Below are 21815 nucleotides of genomic sequence, written 5' to 3' on the forward strand. Positions count from 1 at the left end.
TGAATAATGCATCTGCGCTGCCAGGCGTGTTTAACATACGGGGATATCTACTCGAAATCACCCTTCCATCATCCACTGCTCCAGAGGAATGTAATGAGCGTCTCGGCGTATTTCGGCGTGGGCAATGGTTCAGCGTCGGCGTGGACAATGACTCGTCCTGTGTGTGTGGACGTGTTTGCTTAGATGCCTTACCGAGGACGTCTGAAGGTCATCGTGACCTTGCACAATAGAACGAGACGCCCGAGCCACGTGTTGTCCCCGTCAGAATTTTAATGACTCGCATGAGTTATCTGATATTAGACGTCTACCCTAAAATAGCTGGAGCGACACGACTGTCATATTCACAGGAGCGTGCATTCATCTGACATAACTGTTGTCAGCGGTGAAAACGTTTGTATGTGTCCGAACAGGAATAAAACTCTTGCTGGCTTGGTCTTTTGATTTTAGCTAGGAGACATTACGGGATACTATCGTGCGGACCATCAGCAGCGCAAAGGTGAAGCTATTTTCGTGGTACCATTTACCAACATGTCAATTAACGACCTTTTTTTTTAGTTATTGCATTCCATCGTGGCGTGGTGCTACAGCAACCTCATTATGGCTGATATTTAAAAGAATCTTAGGTTACACAATGTTTTTTATTAACTCAGGGACGACGCGTTTCTCCCGGGTTGGGCATCAGGTTATCTAGAAATTGAAAGAGAGAACGACATTACAATTAACCCAACACGGTTGCCTGGTAGGTTGATTTGGTGGAGGGGAAAAAAAGCGAGGTCATCAGTGCCATCGGATTAGGGAAGAATGGGAAAGGAAGTTGGCAGTGCCTCTTTAAAGGAACCACCCCGGCATTTGCCTGAAACGATTTAGGGAAATCGCAAACCCAACGTGGTCCTATCCTGGAATACTGCAACACCGATGTGAGAATAAGAAAATAGGCAGAATGAAGTGGCATAGTAATATATGTATGATAACTCACGTACAAAAAGAGGTATGCGTCAGTTATAGGTAGAAGGTCGAATGGAATAAATTTAAAAAACAGACCATAAAAACAGACTGGAGAAAAACACCGGGGGCGTGGACAGGTAGATGATAGAAGGAAAAAACGAGAGAACCGAGTTAACCTTTTCTTTATACTGGTCCTTTCATTTTAGCATGCGATTCCCACAGGACAAATGAGACTAGGAGACATCCAGCTATGTCGAAAACACAGGGGTTAACCAACACACAGCTCTGTCGGGGAACTATCTCTCCCTACAGTTTGTTAAGTAAGGACGAACGTGAGCGTACACTGTCCCATCGATGCATCCGCCGGGAGAAAATAGCATAACGTCTTCTGCAAGTACATTTACATCTACATACATAATCCGAGAGCCACCGTACGTTCGTGAAAGAGTGTATCTTGTACCACAACAAGTCATTTCCTTTCCTGTTGCACTCGCAAATGGAGCGATGGATAAATGACTGAGCATGTATCTCATTACGAAGCCTAATTTCTCTTATCTTCGTATCCCTTGCGCGAAATATACATTGGCGGCGATAGAATGACTCCTCAGGCAGCTTCAGCTGCCGGTTCTACAAATTTTCGCGACATTGTTTTGGGAAAAGAATCTGTCTCACCTCCAGGGAATCCCTTCTGAGCTCGCGAAACGTTTCTGTAATACTCACTTGCTGATCGAATCAATCAGTAAAAACCGTAGCGGCTCGTCTCTGAATTGCTTTGATGACTGCCTTTAATGCTCCATGATCGCAAGAATGGGTCGAACTAAGGTTCTATGTGCGGTGACCTTTAAAGATACTTTCCTTAAAGTCTCCCAATAATCCGTGTAACTTACTACCTCCCTTATGTGCTCGTTCCATCTCAAACCGCTTTGCAGCCCTACGCCTCGATATTCAGTTCACGTGACTGTGTCAAACAGCAGACTAACAATGCTGTATCTCAATATTAAGGGATTGTTTCTCCTACTTATCTATATCAACTTACAGGTTTCTGCATTTAACGCCAGCTGTTATTCATAACACCGCCTAGAAATATTGTCTAAGTCATTTTGTAACCTTCTACAATTACTCAACGACGATACCTTCCTGTTCACCACAGCATCATCAGCAAACAGCGTCAGATTTCTGTGCACCGTAACCGTCAGATCATTTATGTACACTCTGAAAGAAGAAAACTGACACACCACGAAGGATTTGTCCAGTAGGACGTAAATTAGCAGATGTGACGTAAACGTGCGAGCAAACAAATTACTACAATTTCTTATTCAGGTGAAAGACTAATTTTAATTTTAATAATGAACAGCTTTAGTTGCACCGTTTACCTAGAATTTACCTAGGTTTCAGTCGGGATAACCCTACCTTCTTCAGAATAACAGTTATCTACTGTTTGTCCATAGTGGACATCGTCGAGCTAAAACTACGAATCCATAAATTATCGTCAAACTGAAAAACTTATCTGGCACTGCCTCGGCCCCATTTCTCGACCGTGATGCGGCAGCCACGAGTGCTGTACTGGAGTTCCTGACAGGGCCGCGAAATGTTGAAGGTATTTAAATCAGGTGAAAGAAGTGGACCAATTCAACAAGTCAATAACGCGTTGGTTCGCATCTGGCTCTTATGGAAGCAGTTATTCCGCTGGGTACTGATTGATAGAGTCGTTTGATATCTTCCTTGGGGATATAGTGCCAAATTCTGCCCAGTGGCTCGTTAGATCGTCAAAATCCCGAAATGGTTGCAGGATCCTGCCCATAATGCTCCAACGTTCTCAGCTGGGTAGAAATCCGACGATCTTGCTGCCAAGGTGGGGTTCAGCATACTCGAGGAGAAGCAGTACAAACTCTCTGCATGGGCGGTCATTATCTTGCTGAAACATAAGCGCAGGATGAGGATGGGTTGTCATGTAGGCCAACAAAACGGGGTGTAGAATGGCGTCGATGTTCCGCTGCACTGTAAGGCTGCCGCGGAAGATAACTAACAGGGTCCTGCTGAGAAAAGATATGACACCCCATACCATCATCCTGGTCGTCGGACCTTATGGCTGGCGACAGTCCGGTTGGTACCCCAACGCCGTCCGGGGCGACTCCAGACGCGTCCTCGGTTTGGAACCTCATTCAATGGAGTATAATTGTCATCAGTGGTGAGACCCACTTCGAACTGAGTCCTGATGACCAGCTAAGACGTGTCTGCAGATTCCCCAGCAGTGATGGGATACCAACCTGATTATCGCCTGCCTTCTGCGGCCCCCTTGGAGCACAGTGGTACATAGACGCTGTTCTACGCTCCTATTTGTCCCCCTTCATGGCAAGCAATTCTGAGCCTACATTTCAGCAAGATAATGCCCGCATGCGCACAGAGAGTGTTCCTACTGTTTGTCTTCGTGCTTTCCAAATCCCGCCTCGGCCAGAAAGGTTGCCTGATCTCTCCCCAGCTGAGTACGTTTGGAGCATTATGGTCAGGGCCCTCCAACCGTTTCAGGATTTTGAGGATCTAACTCGCCGTTTGGACAGAAAGTGACACAATATCTCTCAGAAGAACATCCTTCAACTCTATCAAACGAGGCCAAGTGGAGTAACTGCTTGCATAAGGGCGAGAGTGGACCAACTCGTTACCTACTTGGTCAATTTATGATACTCTTTCTCTTGAATAAATCGATAAATGTTACTGAAATCTGTCTCAGAGTGTATCTAGAGAATAATAGAGGTCCTGTCACACTTCCTTGGGGCACTCTTGGCGATAAACTTCTCTGATGAACACTCACCGTCGGTGGAAACATACTGGGTTTTATTACATAAGAGGACTTCGAGCCGCTCACTTCTTTAACTATCTGCAGTGGGGCACAGTGTCAAACGCTTTCCTGGATTCTAGGAACACGGAATCTGCATCGTCGTAACAGAAACGATACTGTTCGCGTTTCCAAGGAACTAAGCTCACTGGAATAGACCATTAAAGCAGTACACTGGTCGGTTTCGAATCACGTAAGTGGTGCAGAACTGGTACCATGCTGTCAAATGACGTAAGCCAGGACTGAGAAGTGGCGTGTATGTATCAGTCGGTTGCACTCAATCAGCACACGTAGATGGTCGGCACGGAGATACGACAGAATAGCAGAAAGGAACCATCGTCTTTGGATGTGTCCATGGCAACACCTTGAATGGAGTCCACAGCTCTAAACAAAGTGGATAGCGTTGCTGCCTCTGTATTACGGGGACGCGGGTTCGATCACGGGCGGGTTGGGGATTTTTCTCTGCCAAGGAACTGGGTGTTTATTTTGTCCTCATCATTTCATCACCGTTATCATAATTTGTGACAGTGGCTAGATTGGCTTGTGAATAAATTGGACTGTGTAAAAATTGGGACTTCGTACGGGCGCTGATGACCGCGGAGTTGAGCGCCCCACAAACCAAACACCATTATCACCTTGAACGAAGTTGCCCGATTTGTTGCTGTACCAACACAGACTGCCAAAGGTGTCGACAAGGAATAGTATACTACTTGCAGCCATATAAGAGGGCACAAAAGCAGTGGTCGTGAAAGAGGTCCTAACCGACAGGGGTTGGAAGGGAGTGTCCCGTCACGTCAACGACAATCGATTTCAATCCCGGCAGGAATTACCGCTGGCCGTGAGTACGTGTCCATATTAACCACTTTCCGAGCGAGCACTGGGAAAGGAACTGATACCATGTGGATTTGGAATCACTACCTCGAGGAAGGTCTTTATCACCTTCTATACAGAAATTGCCACGTGTGCAGAGGGCCAAGCGACACATGAGCTGGGGAGTACCTGGCTGGAGACATGTAGCACTGTCCGACAAATGGCAATTTCGCTTCATTTCAAAGGAACCAGTCGTGGTGTATCAAGGTATTGGAAGCTGTCTCGCTGCTGTTCTTACCGCCTTAGTGAATACGGGTGAGAAGGTAACAATAAAAATATTGCTGAATGCCACTACAATTGAGTTAAATTTATATACTCAATTTTTATTTCATTACATGCGTGTCTGTTCGCTTTTGTTTCGTGTCGAGACTAAGGGCGGCGGAATACGCCGACGGCAGAGTGCTCACCGCTGCGGACTGAGATGCTACACCATCCACTGCCACAACTTTAGCGACGTCCGATCGTAGCGAGAAGATCCTGCAGGTGGCTGTTGCGAAAGTGATTTTCAATTTGCATTAATCGAATTTTCAATTTGTAGTAATCGATGCTGTTGTAATGACTCGTAAAAAAGAGAATCAAAATGTGTCTGAAGTAAGATTCGAATGATGTAAGAATCAGTCCGCTGTTGACTGCTGGTCAAATCCTACGTATTGTCTTATGAAATACGAAGGCCAAAAAATAGTCGTGAGTTGAAAATTAATGTCATGTCCTTCATGCTTCTGAATGGAGAAGTCAATTTATTTTCAGAAGAGGATTTTATAACAATTCATATGCTGTGTACATATGTATTTGTGCTCAATTATCAGAAGAATTTCGCACCTTTTCATACAATTTGAGATCAGTAACACAGTCTGAGATAAGAGAACGTGGATGGGAATTTCACCAACGCATAAACATTGCACAACTGATTATCGTCGCAATTGCTGTTTTCGAGATAAGAATTGAATGATCTTTTGTCCAATAAAAACTCACAGATACAAGGATATGCAGTTTATCAAGGAATAACTCACATTTACATTTCAGTAATGTCTTTTGGCTTACTCTCTGGCTATATAAAAATTTGAAAACGGCCAAGAACAAAACGTCAACCCTCGTAAAATCACTTCTTCGGGCCAGAAGCGTGAAGCCGTGCAATGCTTCGATTGTATGAATGGAACAAAGGGCTGTTCATCCCACGGCATGAGAAGCATGGAACTGAAGCTTGACGTAGTTCTGTGACGTTTTACGGTGTTTTTCGTACCATGTCGTAAATGTACTCATTCAGGTTACTGCGAATATGAACCAGGACATACACTCCTGGAAATGGAAAAAAGAACACATTGACACCGGTGTGTCAGACCCACCATACTTGCTCCGGACACTGCGAGAGGGCTGTACAAGCAATGATCACACGCACGGCACAGCGGACACACCAGGAACCGCGGTGTTGGCCGTCGAATGGCGCTAGCTGCGCAGCATTTGTGCACCGCCGCCGTCAGTGTCAGCCAGTTTGCCGTGGCATACGGAGCTCCATCGCAGTCTTTAACACTGGTAGCATGCCGCGACAGCGTGGACGTGAACCGTATGTGCAGTTGACGGACTTTGAGCGAGGGCGTATAGTGGGCATGCGGGAGGCCGGGTGGACGTACCGCCGAATTGCTCAACACGTGGGGCGTGAGGTCTCCACAGTACATCGATGTTGTCGCCAGTGGTCGGCGGAAGGTGCACGTGCCCGTCGACCTGGGACCGGACCGCAGCGACGCACGTATGCACGCCAAGACTGTAGGATCTTACGCAGTGCCGTAGGGGACCGCACCGCCACTTCCCAGCAAATTAGGGACACTGTTGCTCCTGGGGTATCGGCGAGGACCATTCGCAACCGTCTCCATGAAGCTGGGCTACGGCCCCGCACACCGTTAGGCCGTCTTCCGCTCACACCCCAACATCGTCCAGCCCGCCTCCAGTGGTGTCGCGACAGGCGTGAATGGAGGGACGAATGGAGTCGTGTCGTCTTCAGCGATGAGAGTCGCTTCTGCCTTGGTGCCAATGATGGTCGTATGCGTGTTTGGCGCCGTGCAGGTGAGCGCCACAATCAGGACTGCATACGACCGAGGCACACAGGGCCAACACCCGGCATCATGGTGTGGGGAGCGATCTCCTACACTGGCCGTACACCACTGGTGATCGTCGAGGGGACACTGAATAGTGCTCGGTACATCCAAACCGTCATCTAACCCATCGTTCTACCATTCCTAGACCGGCAAGGGAACTTGCTGTTCCAACAGGACAATGCACGTCCGCATGTATCCCGTGCCACCCAACGTGCTCTAGAAGGTGTAAGTCAACTACCCTGGCCAGCAAGATCTCCGGATCTGTCCCCCATTGAGCATGTTTGGGACTGGATGAAGCGTCGTCTCACGCGGTCTGCACGTCCAGCACGAACGCTGGTCCAACTGAGGCGCCAGGTGGAAATGGCATGGCATGCCGTTCCACAGGACTACATCCAGCATCTCTACGATCGTCTCTATGGGAGAATAGCAGCCTGCATTGCTGCGAAAGGTGGATATACACTGTACTAGTGCCGACATTGTGCATGCTCTGTTGCCTGTGTCTATGTGCCTGTGGTTCTGTCAGTGTGATCATGTGATGTATCTGACCCCAGGAATGTGTCAATAAAGTTTCCCCTTCCTGGGACAATGAATTCACGGTGTTCTTATTTCAATTTCCAGGAGTGTATATTTAACCATTTCCGGTGCTCAAGTCTTGCCCTTTCTCCAACATCTTCATGACGAGGTTGCTGTGGAAATTACCAAGACAACTTCCATCTTCACAGGGCTGCACACAGTTGTTCCTGCTTTGAAGAACCCTTAGGCACCCTCTCATACCACCACTGACCGATAAATCACCTGATCTTAAATGTCATAGAAAATATTTGGGACTATTGGAAACAGTGGGTGCAACATTCTCGCAATTTGGTAGCTCTTCAGATTTAATCATCAAAGAAAGACTTCAGTTGGATATGACATACCACAAGAAACCTGTGAACTCTCTGTGGACTGTCTTCCACGCCGAATTGAGCCCACTGTCATGATCATTGGCAGTGTTACATAGTATCTGCGCTATGTCTCTTGACACACACACACACACACACACACACACACACACAGAACACACACGCACACACACACACACACACACACACACACACACACACACACACACACACACACACACACACACCTACTAGGTATTTGCCCGATATGTTTCTTTGTCGCGGCACACTGAAGTACGAGTGTATTACTATCCTGAATTGTCAGCTTATGGTGTGATAAGTTTCATCAGTATCGATCAACAGGGTAAAAATGTAAATGTCGTGTGACTAGGGCCTCCCGTAGGTAAGACTGTTCGCTGGGTGCAAGTCTTTCGATTTATCGCCACTTCGGCGACTTGTGCGTCGATGGGGATGAAATGGTGTTGATTAGGACACTTGGATTGACAGTCTGTCGGGCTGACCACTCAGCTACCGGCGGCGGACATCAACAAGGTGATAGCGAACAAATAGTTTTCAACGAATTTTTCTGGTGGTCTGTCGGAGAGTATTGTGCTAGGTCTGATACAAAACAGACTGGACTCATGCTATAAGTTGTGCATTTACGAGATGTGTTCAATCTGTGGGTATTGCATTTTACCTGTCAGTATAGTGTAAAGCGTAGCGGGCTAACATACGGGGTATGAAGGTGAGTCAAAACTGTATCGAAGAAGTGCGACAGATTAACAACCACCTCTGGTAGACGTGCCACCCTAAGTGGTTTCTAGACGGTTTCCCACGATCGTTTAGGCATATGCTCGGCTGGTTCCTTCTTTCTGCCTCAGACAACGTGTCACACAAACAGCTTAACATACGATCGCAGTCTGAACAAAGTTGACTTGATTCGCAGACAGAGGGTAGATACAACTTTCCTCCCTTAGGGGACGTCCATTAATTACGTGAGGTTTATTTTTAAAATTTTGATCTCCTCACCCCTTGATGGGATGTGGTGGGACCATCCTTCACCTGCATGACGTTTAACCTGTAATCGGGTAAAAAAAAAGACTTTTTATTTTTGTCGAACATTGATTAAAATACTTTCATAAAAACATATTTTATTCAGAAAGTGTACTAAACAGTGTTTTTAACACTTGATTATACACACTATTTTAAACATACCAACCCTGAATAGTATTCGGACCGGCAAACAGATGGAGGCAGATGGGCAAAAAGACCCCACGAAAGTAATATCAACCGTTTTGACAGATCCCTAAAAAAAATGACATGTTATTGATATACTTGATGAATTTTAATTAGGGCCTGATAATTGTTTTACTTTACTTCCGTTGCACATTTAATACAAAGTCAAACTGCATTCAGATCAGTAACAGTTCAGTTCATATTAGGTTCTGTAAAGGTGGGCTTAATTTCAGACAGAAACAAAAATATAGAGAGCAGCTTACAAGTGTACTCTGAGAAGAAGAGACTGACACAGAAGAAGAACTCGTGGCGGGCCGCATCAGCCTGATCAGAGGCCCGATGAGCGAAAAATAAAGTACAGTTGCAGTCAACATTCTGCACTGGTATGCACAGAACTAGAAAAGTGAAGCGATATGCACTGCCAAGAGACGTTGTCCCACATGAGACTCCAGCCAATAGTATCGTTCTTACACGTCCGGCTGCAGTATGCACTTGGGGCTATGTAGAACATTTACCTTTGATTCTCATATTAGTTAGGTATGGTGGGGGTACTAAGCGACTCTACTATTCATTGTGGATAACATAGGCTAGGCATAACAAGTATTACATTAAGAAGCGACAGCGATGATTTTCCGAGCATACGAAGTTTACTAGGGATCGTCAGAAAAAGTGGCCCGATGTAGCCCTCAGTCCAACGTTGCTAGTTACCAACCAGAGCGTATGGCGTGTGACAGAGACGCAGAGCACCCTGACCACGGCACAAAGTGTTCTCCACCCTTCTCTGCACGAAACGCAATACGAAGACCCTCTCGTTACTTGCATGTCACTTTAGCGAGTGGTTCACGACTTAACTAATATGTTAACCGTACTGTTCTTCAGCGTGTAGGAACTTATGAGTACGTATCAGTGCCGACCACACTTAGCCGGGGCACTTCTCTTACGCTCAAAGACTCAAGAGCGGCAGCAGTTGAAACTAAAGTCTGTTTAACACAGCGATTGTCTGGTCAAAGTCAACTACTCCTTGCGGGTGCACATCAGGCGCTTGCGAGTAAATCAGCAGCCAACCCAGGCATGAGTGGGATAGTGATGCCAATGATCAATTGGCTGTTCCCTGTGGCGAGCTATCGAATCACGAGTATGCTGCACATTGCTCTACGAGCAGAAACAAGGGACTGTGGCATCGTCTGCTAACATATGATGCTATCCACTTCTTGGCGAGCTCACTCCAATTATAGTGCTGGATTTTGTGCTTTACCGTCTTTGTAATCTGTATTTTGTTGTTAGTTTTTATAACTCGCTGCAAATGTTGCCCGTGGACCTGGTACGAGGGCAAACCTGGAAGTCTTTGTTCCTATGCTTTATTAGACAAAGTAAGGCACATACTTGTAATGACAAATCCTGTTCTACATACCTTACACCATTTTTCCACGTAATCCCCACACTAGTTCACACAGTTGTCCCATCGCAGCACTAAATTTGAGATGCCCCTGTGGTGAAATTCATTCGGAATTGAACCACTGTCAGACTGTGTAAGTAGGCTGTTTAGGTTTTCTTATTGGTAACGCCACGTAGCGCTCTGTATGAAAACCACTGGCTGTCCTGTGTGCAGTCTGTGGCTAGTTTGCATTGTTGTAATACTCGACATTGAAGCGTTGGGCAGCTGGATGTTAACAGCGCATAGCGTTGCACAGTTGGAGGTGAGCCGCCAGCAGTGGTGGATGTGGGGAGAGAGATGGCGGAGTTTTGAAATTTGTAAGACTGGATGTCATGAACTGCTATATATATTATGACTATTAAGGTAAATACATTGTTTGTTCTCTATTAAAATCTTTCATTTGCTAACTATGCCTATCAGTAGTTAGTGCCTTCCGTAGTTTGAATCTTTTATTTAGCTGGCAGTAGTGGCGCTCGCTGTATTGCAGTAGTTCGAGTAACGAAGATTTTTGTGAGGTAAGTGATTTGTGAAAGGTATAGGTTAATGTTAGTCAGGGCCATTCTTTTGTAGGGATTTTTGAAAGTCAGATTGCGTTGCGCTGAAAATATTGTGTGTCAGTTTAAGCACAGTCATGTATAATTGTTCTAAGGGGACGTTGCAACTGCGGTCTTGGCTTCATCGTTACGTTTCATCGCCAGTAACAATGCGGTCGAGGAAACCGTCACTCTCCTTGGAGTACCGTTCCAGATGATTCAGTAAAGACATAATTCGCTTGCCTTTCATCATGTCATCCAACTGCTTAGGCACCCACCGACATGAAACCTTCCGGTACCCCGTGAATGGTGTCGTAAGCACTACCATACGATACGCCAAGCTCTGATTCAGTAAAGACATAATTCGCTTGCCTTTCATCATGTCATCCAACTGCTTAAGCACCCACCGACATGAAACCTTCTAGTACCCTAAGGGCCCGTGAATGATGTCGTAAGCACTCCCATACGATATGCCAAGCTCGCGGGATATGGCCGTGATGTGCCCACGCCAATCTACTTTCACCATTGCATCCACGCGGGAAATGTCGTCAGTCAGCAACCTACGCAACCTACCTGATCGCTATTTTTCATGCAAGACTTCAGGGCCTTTGTCGAACTCATAACTCCACTACATGGCTTTTGTCAAAGCAAGACAGTTTTCCTCATATCTGAGCTGCATTTCCCCGTAGATCTCGATGGGCGTTCGTTCCGTGCTACGTAGAAAACGAATCACACTTCGCTGCTCTAACGCCGTGGACGTGTGAAGCACAACCGCCATCTTTAGAAAGTGATGGCAGCACCGTGCGGCGGAGCTACCGGTAGATAAGGCCGGCACGAAGCGAGAAAGGTCCAACGCTGGGAATGAATATGTGGACGTCGCATTTTCAACTGTAGTTCGGCTAAAATAAAATTGGAGTAAAGACTTTCTGATTTGCCTTCGTAAATAACTGAACCTATTTGAAGAAAGTTACTTAAGTTAACTATAGAGACAAATAATAAATATACCTAAACATCTAAAATACAAGCACCAGTAGTGCAATTCTTTCTAAATCAGATACTCACAAAACGGAACCAGGTAAAATTTAATCCTTTAATTCGGGCACATTCTTATTACCAGAATGGTGTTCCACGTTAAGGGCCAGGGCTAAAATGACTGTCAGTAGTACAAGCAAGGCCAGGTTACAGCAACAACACCAGTAAAAGTCAGTAGAAGAAGCCTACAAGTTTTTACGAATCGTGGTGGACACTTCAATTCACACAAGACATGGTGATCACTGTTTATTTCTGGATTGAGCATATTGATGTTTGCAGTATTTTTCTCCGTTTTATTCACATGGTTCACAAGCTTAAACGCTGTATTCTATCTTCTGCGAATGCCATGTTCAAGATTAGCAATACGTTTTTCCCAGGATTCACTTTGGTATATTACGTTCTTTGCATTATTTCTTTTCTGTTTCTATATTTCCCAGGCTTCATTTGTTTGTATTTCTGAATAGGAGTAATAAGAGTTTTGTGTTTCTTTAATATTGTTAGCTGTTTCTGTATTCCATTTTTCAGTGCCTTCACTGGTTTGGTATTTTACTTCTGTCTTAGTACCTCATTAGATATTTTCAGTATTGCTGTTTTTAATCTTTTCCATACTTTTTCAATGTTGTCTTTTTTTTTCAACCATTTGCCATTTCTGTGTGAATCTTTGTTGAAATCAGTTCCTTATGCTTTCTTCCTACAGAAGATGAAAACTTCATATTTCAAGTTCTGGGTTTCAGTTTTCTTTACATTTGTTTGTTTCTTCCATATTTCGCATATTTCATTCTTCGAAGTAACTAGGAAGTGATCAGAGCCTGTATCATTACCTCTGAACACACGTGTATCTCGAATTTGAGATCTTATTTTTTTATTAGCCATTACATTGCCAATTATTGAGCGTCAGCCACTTGCATTCCACGTGTGTTTATTTATATCTTTCTTACTGAAGAACGCGTTTCTAATTTTTAGCTGATTAAATACAGGAAAATCTCTTAATGTCTTGCATTTTCATTTACAGTTGTTTCATCTAATGTATCCGCTGTATCTGCTGTTCGTATATTTCCAATCTTTGCATTTAAGCCTCCTAATATTAACAACTGATGAGTTTTATTATGTTTATTTACTTGTTCTTGTATGTCTTCATAAAATATATCAGAATCTTCACGTTTTTCTTATTCAGATGTTTATACTCCTATGACACATAAATGACCTGTATCAATTCTGAATCTAGCAATTACTATCCTTTCATTTATTTAATCATAAAATCTTTCTTTGTCACTTTTCGTCTATAAGCATGCTTACTCCACTTGCTGCTCATTTCATTTGTTCGACCCTACTGTAAATAAATGTGCCATTATTTCAATCTTCTGCTCCTGTCAGTTTCTTATTTTTTTCTGTTATTGCAACAATGTTTATATTTCCTTGTTTCAATATATCGATAACGTTACCGCAAAACTAGACTACCTCTGCAAGGTGACCATTAAAAAATAAGAATGAAATTTAGTCTTTCGATATGGTAAATGTGGATCACGACAAAACCTTGGCATGAGGGAAGAACGATTTCAAACGCATTCTAATTTATCTGCATTTATCATGGTCACATGTAGAGATGTATGTGGATTAAGTATTATGTTGCATGAGTCTTTTAAAAACGTACATTTTCAGAGTTCTGTCAGCGAAGCATCGCCGTGGTGTACAACCCTCCTGTTCTATCGTCTGCCCTTGGAGCTTTATAGGCTTCTCTCAAAAGTATTCGCAAGAACAGTACGAAGCAGTTCTTTGATTCATCTTATGCAGTACCTGATAGGGGATCTCAGACTGCTGTGTCCTCGAAAAGATGCATGACATAGCCCGACATGTAGGATCACCGATCTGCCTATGTTTAAGGCGCAACTTAGTCAAGGTTAAGCTCTGAATATGGCGTTCTCACCAAGGACCACCTTACATTACACTAATAGCTCTCAAGAGGACGTCCATTCGCCAGATGCCAATACAAGCAAAAGCAGGGCTCCACTCAGTGGTTAGTGAACACCTCAAGTTAGACGGTACCTAAGGACTACTGTAGAGTCACTGCCAAGAACAGCCAACCTGAACGTTATGCAAGTAATATTAGTCATCGTTTACTGGATCTACGACTGTATCTATTTAAAGACAGATCAGTGCGGGTGAACACTAATCTATGTTGCCATGCACCATCTTCATACTTCAGTTAAGTATTGTTCAAATTTTATCAACAAATCATTGTATATCTTTCTGATCAGTGTTGCAATCAGTTTTGGCAAAGCTATTGCCTAAGCCTAATTGGGCCTTGTGACAAAGCTGTGTGATTGCTGTGTGCAAGACAGCCACCTCATAACAGCAACTACTTTCGATGGTAGGGGTTCTGTTCCTACTACATTTATATGCTTGACGCCAAGTGCATTTGGTGAATACAACAAAGACTGAAGGACCGATGAGGAATACTCAGAACTCGATCGAACGTGGGTTTTGTAAGCTAACCCTTCATGTGTGCATTACATTTCCTTAGGATTCTTCTAATGGACGTATCTAGGATCTGTCGTTCCTTGAACTAGTTTCATTAGGTCGTGCCTCTCTAAATCGCTCCCGCACCATATTGTCAGGTAATTTACATCATATTCCTGTTTCAGTAAGATGCCATACACACTTCGAATATTTTAAAGCGTTTTTCTCGCCTTTTTTCTTTATTTTTTAAGAAAAAAGTGACTAAATCGTGTAGAAAGTTTAACTATTGAACTGTTTTACTTCACATACTACTCGCAATGTTCTTTTCTCTATATACCGTACTAGCGGAGAAATCCGGCGTTGCTCAGGTATTTATTTATACCTGTGCGTACACGCCTGTAGCACATAGCGTCTGGACTAGTACTTAGTGCTTATGATGTCATTAATCGTAAACTAAGTAAAGTATAGTTATGTAATCTTGTACGTACTGTTCCGACGTAAGCACAAGTGCCGCCACGAAGACGACGAACGCTATGAGACGACGTCAGCCAATAGCCCGCTGACTAGGACCGCACAACGACAGGAGCGGCCTCTACGAGAAGAGAATATAAGAAAGAGCCGCCACTGCCAGCCTCGGCTGCACAGCACAGGACCAACTAGCAGACCAGCACAGTACTAGAGCCGGCCTAGCAGAGAGAGCTGCGACAGCAGTTAGTAGTGATCCATTGCTTGTATGGATATTGTCTATAGCGAAAGACATTGACTGTTTGCATGTCGCCCATCGCATGCGACACGTCTGTAAATTCAGAGTTAAGTATTAGTATTGTCTATCTTCTTTATTGTAATAAAAATTATTAATGCGAATTGTTTGAATTCTTGAGTAGCTACCCGAGAGAGCAGCATCCTTTAGGCACCCTATAAGCGACAAGTTGGCAGGACCCCACACATACATTCAAGGAAATATGTGTATTTTTTATTTTTTTTGGGGGGGGGGGGTAATTAGTCTTCTGACTGGTTTGATGTTGTGGGCCACTAATTCCTCTCCTCTGTTAACCTCTTCATCTCAGAGTAGCACTTGCAACCTACGTCGTCAATTATTTGCTGGATATATTGCAATCTCTGTCTTCCTCTACAATTTACGACCTCTACAGCTCCCTCTAACAGATATCCTATCATCCTGTCCCTTCTCCTTGTCAGAGTTTTCTATATATTAATTTCCTCTCCGATTCTGCGCAGAAAATCCTCGTTCCTTACTATGTCAGACCACCGAATTTTCAAAATTAGTCTATAGCACCACATCTCAAATGCTTCGATTCTCTTCCGTTCCGGTTTTCCCACAGTCCTCGTTTTACTACCACACAGTGTTGTACCCAAACATACACACTCAGAAATTTCTTCCTCAGATTAGGGCCTATGTGTGACACTAGTAGACTTCCTTGGCCAGGAATGCCAAAAAATGGTTCAAATTGTTCTAAGCACTATGGGACTTAACATCTGAGGTCATCAGTCCCCTAGACTTAGAACTACGTAAACCTAAGCACATCACAAACATTCATGCCCGAGGCAGGATTCGAATCTGCGACCCTTGCAGGGGCGCGGTTCCGGACAGAAGAACCGCTCGGCCACAGCAGCCGGCCCAGGAATTCTCTTTTTTGCCAGTGCTAGTCTGCTTTCTCTGTCCTCGTTCCGTCCGTCATTGGTTATTTTGCTGCCTACGTAGCGGAATTCCTTAACTTCATCTACTTCATGACCATCAATATTGACTTTAGGTTTTTCACAGTTCGCACTTCTGCTACTTCTCATTATTTTCGTGTTGCATAGACATACTCTCAGTCCAGACCTATTCAAAAATGTATCACAGTGTGCCATTCACTGAAACACAACGTTATTAATTACATAACACGACATGGACGTCGACGCTCCCAGTGCTTAGTCGCCATGAAATTCTTGGTGTATAGTGTTGTGGCTTGGCAAGACAGCCAAGCCACTATGAGGAAGCCGAAAGGCACGCGTTTAAGCTCACGCAGGATGGCGTGAGGTCTGGAACAGGACAAGGTCTTTATAGTAGCAAAAATAATACGTAGCTTCTGGAATACTTAACTTTAATCCATAATTGGTGAACATCGGTCTGACGGTACATGCATCACAAGATAAATAGCAATTGATAATGGCGCCTTGCTAGGTCGTAGCAAATGACGTAGCTGAAGGCTATGCTAACTATCGTCTCGGCAAATGAGAGCGTAATTTGTCAGTGAACCATCGCTAGCAAAGTCGGCTGTCTAACTGGGGCGAGTACTACGAAGTCTCTCTAGACCAGACCTGCCGTGTGGCGGCGCTCGGTCTGCAATCACTGATAGTGGCGACACGCGGGTCCGACGTATACTAACGGACCGCGGCCGATTTAAAGGCTACCACCTAGCAAGTGTGGTGTCTGGCGGTGACACCACATGTAGAAATATGGTACCTGTGCATTCGATGTTCGGAGTATGTATGTAGATGTAGATGAAGTACAAGTTCAGAAGCTATGTTCATTCGATTCAGCAGATCAAGTAACTCTTCTTCATTTCATTCAGGATAGCAACGTCATCAGTGAATCGTATCATTAATATCCTTACCCCTTAAATTTTAGTTCCATTCATGAACCTTTCTTTTATTTTTATCATTGCTTCTTCGATATACAAAATTGAACAGTAGGGGTGGAAGACTACATCCTTGTCTTACGCCCTTTATAATCCGAGCACTTCGATCTTGGTCGTCCGCTCTTATTATTCCCTCTTGGCTCTTGTACATATTGTATATTACCCGTCTCTCCTATGGCTTACCCCTATTTTTCTCAGAATGTCGAACATCTTGCACCATTTTACACAGTCAAACCCTTTTTCCAGGTCGACAAAACCTATGAACGCGCCTTGATTTCCCTTTGGTATTGCTTCCATTATCAACTGCAATGTCAGAATTACCTCTCTGATGCCTTCACCTTTCCTAAAGCCAAACTGCTCGTCGTCTAACACATTTTGAATTTTTCATTCTTCTGTATACTATTCTTGTCAGCAACTTGGACGTATGAGCTATTAAGTTGCTTGTGCGATAATTCTCGCACTTGTCAGCTCTTCCAGTGTTCGAAATTGCGTGGATGATATTTTTCCGAAAGTGAGATGGTGTGTCGTCAGACTCATACGTTCTACACACCAGTATGGATGGTTGTTTTGTTGCCACTTTTAAAATTATGATGGAATGTTAGCTATCCCTTCTGCCTTATTTGACCATAAATCCTCCAAAGCTCTCTTAAATTCTAATTCTAAAAGTGGTTCCCCAATCTCTTCTCAATCGAATCCTGCTTCTTCTTCTATCACATCAGACAAATCACCCCCTCATAGAGGCCTTCAATGTACTCATTCCACCAATCCGCTCTCTCCTCTGCATTTAACAGTGGAATTCCCGTTGCACTCTTAATGTTACCACACTTACTTTAAATTTCACCGACGATTATTTCGAATTTCGTTTATGCTGAGTGAATGCTTTCGACAATCAGTTTTTTTATTCTACACGTTTTTCATGCAGCCATTTCGTCTTAGCTTCTCTGCATTTCCTATTTATTTCATTCCTCAGTGACCTGTATTTTTGTATTCCTGAATTTCCCTGAACATTTTTGTGCTTCCTTCTTTCATCGATCAACTGAAGTATTTCTTCTGTTACCCATGATTTCGTCACAGTTACACTCTTTGTACCTATGTTTTTATTTCGAACTTCCGTTATTGCCCTTTTAGAGATGTCCATTCCCCTGCTGACTGCGTACTAAGCTATTCCTTTTTGCTGTGTCTGTAGCCTTAGAGTACTTCAGGCGCGTCTCGTCATTGCTTAGTACTTCGGTAACCCACTTCCATGAGTATTGATTCTTCCTGACTAATCTCTTAAGCTTCAGCCTACTCTTCATAGCTACTATTGTGATCTGAGTCTATCTTCTCCTGGGTACTCCTTACAACCCACTATCTGATTTCGGAATATGTCTCCGCCTATGATATAACGTAACTGAAATCTTCCTGTATCACCCCGCCTTTTCCAAGTGTACCTCCATCGCTTGTGGTTCTTGAACAGACTGTTCGCTATTACTAGCTGATGTTTGCTATAGAATTCAATTAGTCTTTCCCCTCTCTCACTGCTTGTCCCAAGCCCATAACCTCCTGTAACCTTTTCTTTCACTACTTCCCCTACAACTGCATTCGATTCCCCCATGACTATTCGATTTTCATCTCATTTGACGTACTATATTACCTTTCAATATCCTCATATACTTTCTCTATCTCTTCAGCTTCAGTTTGCCACGTCTGCATGTATACCTGAACTATCGTTGTTGGTGTTCCTTTGCTGTCGATTCTGATAAGAACAGCCTCTGACTGAACTGTTCACAGTAACTCACCCTCTGTCCTACCTGGCTATTCATAACGAATCCTACCCTCGTGATACCATTTTCTGCCGGTGTTGATATTACCCTATACTCATCTGACCAGAAATTATTGTCTTCTCTCCATTACATTTGCATTTACTTTTCAGATTTCCTAGTTTCGCTACCACGTTCAAGCTTCTGACCTTCCACGCCCCGACTCGCAGAATGTTATCCTTTCGTCGGTTATTCATTCTCATTCTCACGGTCACCTACCCTTCGGCGGTCCCCTACCGTAGATCGGAACAGAGGACTATTCCGGAATCTTTTGTCAATGGAGAGATCATCAAGTCACTTTTTCAGTTACAGCCCACATGTCCTGTGGTTCCACGTTATGTATCTCTAATGTAGTGGTTTCCATTTCCTTCTGCGTCCTGATGCCGTTGTTCATTTGCTGATTCTCCCGCCTTTAGGGGCAGTTTCCCACCCCTAGGACGCCCCATGACATCTGTTTAAGTTCACTGTTGATCCATTCACTCAGTTATTTTTTTAGTACAAGGGGCAGCTAACACTCTGACCGAAAATGCTTAGTTACCGTGCCGGCCGGCTAGACCACAGGTGCTGTCAGGAAAATGTGGTGCGAATGTAGTTAGTAGGAATGAAATAGACTTACGTTCAGAAAAAAACAGAACAACTTGAACGACTAGAGACAGGACGTTCATATTCACAGCACACAGCATATTCTGAAGAAATGATTAGCATTTGAACCATGTCGGCCCGCGGGTTCAAGGCCAACAACGGTATAGCGGCGCAACACCACATAGCGGTAAAATGTGCCTCGGTTCTCGTTGTCGCTATAAACCGAAGGTAATGGATCAGTGTGATTTGGGTATACTTGCAGGATATCTCGCAGACATATTCACGAACCGTACCGTCAAATCAGTGAGTTTCGAAGAGAGCGCTTTAATAGCATGACAGAATATACAGGGTGGTCCATTGATAGTGACCGGGTCAAATATCTCACGAAATAAGTATCAAACGAAAAAAACTACAAAAAACGAAACTCGTCTGCCTTGAAGGGGGAAACCAGATGGCGCTATGGTTGGCCCGTTAGATGGCGCTGCCATAGGTCAAACGGATATCAACTGCGTTTTTTAAAATAGGAACCCTCATTTTATTATTAATTATTCGTATAGTACGTAAAGAAATATGAATGTTGTAGTTGGACCACTTTTTTAGCTTTGTGATATATGGAGCTGTAATAGTCACAAACGTGTAAGTACGTGGTATCACGTAACATTCCGCCAGCGCGGACGGCATTTGCTTCGTGATACATTACCCGTGTTAAGATGGACCGTTTACCAATTGCGGAAAAGGTAGATATCGTGTTGATGCATGGTTATTGTGATCAAAATGCCCAACGGGCCTGTGCTATGTATGCTGCTCGGTATCCTGGACGACATCATCCAAGTGTCCGGACCGTTCGCCGGATAGTTACGACATTTAAGGAAACAGGAAGTGTTCATCCACATGTGAAACGTCAACCACCCGACTTGCAACAAATGATGATGCCTAAGTAGGTGTTTTAGCTGCTGTCGCGGCTAATCTGCACATCAGTAGCAGACAAATTGCGCGAGAATCGGGAATTTCAAAAACGTCGTTGTTGAGAGTGCTACATCAACATCGAATGCACCCGTACCATATTTCTATGCACCAGGAATTTCATGGCGACTACTTTGAACGTCATGTACAGTACTGCCAATGGGCACAAGAGAAATTACGGGACGATGACAGATTTTTTGCACGCGTACTATTTAGCGACGAAGCGTTATTCACCAACAGTGGTGACGTAAATCGGCATAATATGCACTATTGGGCAACGGAAAATCCACGATGGCTGCGACAAGTGGAACATCAGCGACCTTGACGGGTTAATGCATGGTGCGGCATTATGGGAGGAAGGATAATTGGTCCCCATTTTATCGATGGCAATCTAAATGGTGCATTGTACCCTGATTTCCTACGTAATGTTCTACCGATATTACTACAAGATGTTTCACTGCATGACAGAATGGCGGTGTACTTCCAACATGATGGATGTCCGGCACATAGCTCGCGTGTGGTTGAAGCGGTATTGAATAGCATATTTCATGACAGGTGGATTGGTCGTCGAAGCACCATACCATGGCCCGCACGTTCACCGGATCTGACGTCCCCGGATTTCTCTCTGTGGGAAAAGTTGAAAGATATTTGCTATCGTGATCCACGAGCAACGCCTGACAATATGCGTCAGCGCATTATCAATGCATGTGCGAACATTACGGAAGGCGAACTACTCGTTGTTGAGAGAAATGTCGTTACACGTATTGCCAAAGGCATTAATGCTGACGGACATCATTTTGAGCATTTATTGCATTAATGTGGCATTTACAGGTAATCACGCTGCGTTCTCAGAATTGATAAGTTCACAAAGGTACATGTATCACATTGGAACAACCGAAATAAAATGTTCAAACGTACCTACGTTCTGTATTTTAATTTAAAAAACCTACCAACTGTTCGTCTAAAATAGTGAGCCATATGTTTGTGACTATTACAGCGCCATCTATCACAAAGCGAAAAAAGTGGTTCAACTAAAACATTCATATTTCTTTACGCACTACACGAAGATGTAATAAAAAATGGGGGTTCCTATTTTAAAAATAACGCAGTTGATATCCGTTTGACCTATGGCAGCGCCACCAGCGAGCCAACCATAGCGTCATCCGGTTTCCCCCTTCAAGCTAGACAAGTTTCGTCCTTTGTAGTTTTTTCGTTTGACACTTATTTCGTGAGATATTTGGCTGGGTCACGATTAGTGGACCACCCGGGAAATTGCTGCTCGTGTGGGAAGAAGTGTTTGGGCTGTGCAACGGATGGTTGCAGAATGCTTCACGCCGTAGAAAACGAAGGGGTGGGTAAGGCCGCATCACTCAGACCACCCTCCCCAAGATGATTCACGCCTCATCCGAATGGCGTTGCAGGACAAATCAGCGACCTCCTCGGGTATGGCACAACAGTGGAATAATTACCAGAGTAACAGTCCGTCGTCGTTCGTTACGGCATGGGTTACGTGCGCGTCT

The sequence above is a fragment of the Schistocerca americana genome, chromosome 2 (assembly GCF_021461395.2).
Source record: "Schistocerca americana isolate TAMUIC-IGC-003095 chromosome 2, iqSchAmer2.1, whole genome shotgun sequence".
In the NCBI taxonomy this organism is placed as follows: domain Eukaryota; kingdom Metazoa; phylum Arthropoda; class Insecta; order Orthoptera; family Acrididae; genus Schistocerca; species Schistocerca americana.